Here is a 5000-nt window from a genome sequence, read left to right on the forward strand (position 1 = left end):
GCCCGGGTGCGCAGCCTGTCCTTCCGCGGGCCTCGGTTCGCGTCTGTTGGGCAGAGCCCCGGTGTCCTGGCTGGCTGCCCGGCGGTATATCTGGAGGAGTCGATTCGCCCCTTTGGGCGCTCGGGCTCCCGGCAAGCGCGCGCGGTTCTTCCCGGATGACGGACCTACCTGGCCCGGCCCCGGACCCGCGCCGCTGTTGGCTCGGGATGCTCTCGGGCGGAATAATCGCTCCCGTCAGCGGCGCTTCAGCTTTGGACAATTTCACGACCCGTCTTGAAACACGGACCAAGGAGTCTAACATGTGCGCGAGTCATTGGGCTGTACGAAACCTAAAGGCGTGATGAAAGTGAAGGTCTCGCCTTGCGCGGGCCGAGGGAGGATGGGGCTTCCCCGCCCTTCACGGGGCGGCGGCCTCCGCACTCCCGGGGCGTCTCGTCCTCATTGCGAGGTGAGGCGCACCTAGAGCGTACACGTTGGGACCCGAAAGATGGTGAACTATGCCTGGCCAGGACGAAGTCAGGGGAAACCCTGATGGAGGTCCGTAGCGATTCTGACGTGCAAATCGATCGTCGGAGCTGGGTATAGGGGCGAAAGACTAATCGAACCATCTAGTAGCTGGTTCCCTCCGAAGTTTCCCTCAGGATAGCTGGTGCTCGTACGAGTCTCATCCGGTAAAGCGAATGATTAGAGGCCTTGGGGCCGAAACGACCTCAACCTATTCTCAAACTTTAAATGGGTGAGATCTCCGGCTTGCTTGATATGCTGAAGCCGCGAGCAAACGACTCGGATCGGAGTGCCAAGTGGGCCACTTTTGGTAAGCAGAACTGGCGCTGTGGGATGAACCAAACGCCGAGTTAAGGCGCCCGAATCGACGCTCATGGGAAACCATGAAAGGCGTTGGTTGCTTAAGACAGCAGGACGGTGGCCATGGAAGTCGGAATCCGCTAAGGAGTGTGTAACAACTCACCTGCCGAAGCAACTAGCCCTGAAAATGGATGGCGCTGAAGCGTCGTGCCTATACTCGGCCGTCAGTCTGGCAGTCATGGCCGGTCCTTGCGGCCGGCCGCGAAGCCCTGACGAGTAGGAGGGTCGCGGCGGTGGGCGCAGAAGGGTCTGGGCGTGAGCCTGCCTGGAGCCGCCGTCGGTGCAGATCTTGGTGGTAGTAGCAAATACTCCAGCGAGGCCCTGGAGGGCTGACGCGGAGAAGGGTTTCGTGTGAACAGCCGTTGCACACGAGTCAGTCGATCCTAAGCCCTAGGAGAAATCCGATGTTGATGGGGGCCGTCATAGCATGATGCACTTTGTGCTGGCCCCCGTTGGGCGAAAGGGAATCCGGTTCCTATTCCGGAACCCGGCAGCGGAACCGATACAAGTCGGGCCCCTCTTTTAGAGATGCTCGTCGGGGTAACCCAAAAGGACCCGGAGACGCCGTCGGGAGATCGGGGAAGAGTTTTCTTTTCTGCATGAGCGTTCGAGTTCCCTGGAATCCTCTAGCAGGGAGATAGGGTTTGGAACGCGAAGAGCACCGCAGTTGCGGCGGTGTCCCGATCTTCCCCTCGGACCTTGAAAATCCGGGAGAGGGCCACGTGGAGGTGTCGCGCCGGTTCGTACCCATATCCGCAGCAGGTCTCCAAGGTGAAGAGCCTCTAGTCGATAGAATAATGTAGGTAAGGGAAGTCGGCAAATTGGATCCGTAACTTCGGGATAAGGATTGGCTCTGAGGATCGGGGCGTGTCGGGCTTGGTCGGGAAGTGGGTCAGCGCTAACGTGCCGGGCCTGGGCGAGGTGAGTGCCGTAGGGGTGCCGGTAAGTGCGGGCGTTTAGCGCGGGCGTGGTCTGCTCTCGCCGTTGGTTGGCCTCGTGCTGGCCGGCGGTGCAGGATGCGCGCGCCTGCGCGGCGTTCGCGCCCCGGTGCTTCAACCTGCGTGCAGGATCCGAGCTCGGTCCCGTGCCTTGGCCTCCCACGGATCTTCCTTGCTGCGAGGCCGCGTCCGCCTTAGCGTGCTCCTCCGGGGGCGCGCGGGTGCGCGGATTCTCTTCGGCCGCCATTCAACGATCAACTCAGAACTGGCACGGACTGGGGGAATCCGACTGTCTAATTAAAACAAAGCATTGCGATGGCCCTAGCGGGTGTTGACGCAATGTGATTTCTGCCCAGTGCTCTGAATGTCAACGTGAAGAAATTCAAGCAAGCGCGGGTAAACGGCGGGAGTAACTATGACTCTCGTGGCGCAGCGGTAAGCGCTCGGGTTCGTAATCCGTAGGTCACCGGATCGAATCCCGCGACATGCAATTTGGCGGGAGTAACTATGACTCTCTTAAGGTGGCCAAGTGGCGGCGGTGTGGCTGCATCCGGACTTGGCTTCTCGAAGTGCGGTCTTGATGTAGTCGTGCTGCTGCTGCGAGGTGCCTTCCTTGGGTTATAGTTACAGGGAGAGTGATGCGCAATACATGGGCCTAGCCCTCTTAGCCTCTCCTCTCCTGCGGTCTTCTCCCCTTCTCGTGGGCCCGCTGATTTCGCAGAGTGGAAGACCGCACCAGGGGCTTGGGGGGGTTACCAGCCCCCCCTCGCACTATCCCTTTTTTAGTTGGGGGCAGTAAGCAGAGAATAAGTGGTGGCCCTTCCGCTGAAGGTGCCACCCCAACTCCCCCAGCACCTAGCCGGCCAACCGGCCGTGCCGAAAATCTTGTAACTTTTGCAGCTATGTATACCTGTAGTGAGTGCCACCGCAGCTTTACAACCAAGAACGGTCTCGGGGTCCATCGCCGCCGCCAACATCTTGCGGCCGCCAACGCGGAGATCGTCACGGAGAGGCATCGCGCGAGGTGGACGGAGGAAGAAGTCCTGTCGCTCGCCAAGGCAGAGGCCGAACTGTTCCTCGAGAGGGACGCCCGGTTCTTCTTTGTAAATCAAGAGCTCATCAGGATGTTCCCCGACCGAACGCTTGAGGCAATCAAGTGCCGACGGCGGCAAGCTGCCCACAAGCAGCTTGTCCGCCAATTCATGGAGGCGCTTGAGATCGGTCGGGGGGAAGAGCCGGCGTCCCGCCGGGGAGCGGCGAGCCCGCTGCCTGACGCGGGCGAGGCCGCTGCGCCGCCCGTCGACGCAGCCGAGGACTTCGCGGCCGACACCACCGGGCCGCCGCCGGAGGGGCCGACTGACGCCGCCATCTGGGAGCATCTGGCGGGGCTACCCGCTTCCGCCCAGCGTTTCTCTGCCCTGGATCGTGTCATCGGTCTGGGGCGGGGCACGCCGCCCGATGTCATCCTGGGCATGCTCCCGGATGCCCTTGCGTCGGTCGGGTCCAGAGGGGAGAGATCGATCACCAGGACACAGCGGCCGCGCCAACCATCGAAGCGGCCGCCTGCCGCGCCGCCGACGCAGAAGCGCAAGCGGCGCCGCTGGGAGTACGCGAGAACGCAGGATGCCTTCCGACGGTCGCGTGCGCGTTGCGTGCGCGGCCTCTTGGATGGCACCCTGCTCCAGCCGCCACCTGCCATCCCTGGTCTGCTGGACTTCTGGGCGGACCTCTTCACCAAGAAGCCCATCTCCACCGCGGGCTTCATTCGTGACCGCCTCCTCCCGCACTCAGAGCCTGTCGCTCTCGAGTGCATATGGGGGCCGGTCACACATGAGGAGGTCGCCGCCGCGTTGCCGCCCAGGGGATCAGCAGCCGGGCCGGACGGCCTTACCCCAGCGGAGTTGCGGCGTCTGCCGCACGAAGTCCTGGTGAAAGTGATGAATCTCTTCCTTCTGGCCCGCGCCCTTCCGGAACGCCTGCTTCGCGCGCGGACGTCCCTTCTCCCGAAAACGGCTGCACCAACATCCCCCGCTGACTTTCGCCCCATTACGGTCTGCTCGGTGTTGGCGCGGACCTTTCACAAGGTTCTCGCGTCACGCCTGATGCGCGCTTGTGCTGTGGACGAACGTCAGCGGGCATTCATCCCTCGGGATGGGATGTTGGAAAATACCTTCATCTTGGACACTGCTCTCACCGACGCAGTTCGCTCCTGCCGCTCTGTCTTTGTGGCATCGATCGACGTATCTAAGGCATTCGATTCGGTAGATCATGCTGCCCTTCGCCCCGTGCTGAAGGCGCATGGCCTGCCGGATTGCTTTGTCGAGTATGTCGAGCGGTGCTACGAGGGCAGCACGACAGTGATAGCGGACGGCGCCGGCGTGGGCGTGTCTGTGCAGCCAGCACGGGGCGTTCGCCAGGGCGATCCCCTCTCCCCCCTCCTGTTCAACTTTGCGGTGGACTACGTTTTAGGCCAACTGCCCTCCCACATCGGAGCTCGGATCCTCGGTCGCAGAGTCAACGCTGCGGCCTTTGCAGATGACGTCTTGCTGTTTGCAGCGACCCCGAGGGGCTTGCAGTCCCTCATCGACGCAGCTACCGCAGCCCTCGCCCACCTGGGGCTGCAGATCAACGCCCGGAAGTGTTTCACCCTCGCCTTAGTCGCGTCAGGGCGCGAGAAGAAGGTGAAGGTGGACAGCAATGTCACCTTCACAGCAGGCAACACCACCATGCCTGCCCTGCGTGTGGGTGAAACCTTCCGGTACCTGGGGCTGCAATTTTCCACGGCGGGTCGCTGTGTCTTCAATCCACGTAGCCACCTGGTGGAGCAGCTTGACGTCATCTCCCGAGCTCCGCTGAAGCCGCAACAGCGCCTCCACGCTCTCACCAACGTACTTCTCCCTGGCCTGTACCACGGGCTGGCCCTCAGCCGCACCCGGGTGGGTGCATTGAAGTCGGCCGACGTTACCATCCGGGCCGCCGTCAGGAGATGGTTCCGCCTTCCGGCGGACACCCCCCTGGGATACTTCCACGCTCCTGTTGCCCAGGGGGGCCTCGGCATTCCATCTTGCCGATGGATGGGTCCGACCCTCCGTCGGTCCCGTCTCCTGGCGCTGAAGAAGATAGGGCCAGCCTGCGACGGTGTAGGCATGGATGAGGTACAGCGTGAGATCGAGGTGCTGGAGCGCCACCTAATGTGGG

The 5000-nt window shown here is 62.4% G+C and overlaps 1 pseudogene; it reads left to right on the forward strand.

Annotated features, from left to right (window-relative positions):
• Positions 1-5000, forward strand: part of LOC126434851 (large subunit ribosomal RNA) — an 8050-nt pseudogene that overhangs the window by 653 nt on the left and 2397 nt on the right.

The sequence above is a fragment of the Schistocerca serialis genome, unplaced genomic scaffold, assembly GCF_023864345.2.
Source record: "Schistocerca serialis cubense isolate TAMUIC-IGC-003099 unplaced genomic scaffold, iqSchSeri2.2 HiC_scaffold_1195, whole genome shotgun sequence".
Classification (NCBI taxonomy): domain Eukaryota; kingdom Metazoa; phylum Arthropoda; class Insecta; order Orthoptera; family Acrididae; genus Schistocerca; species Schistocerca serialis.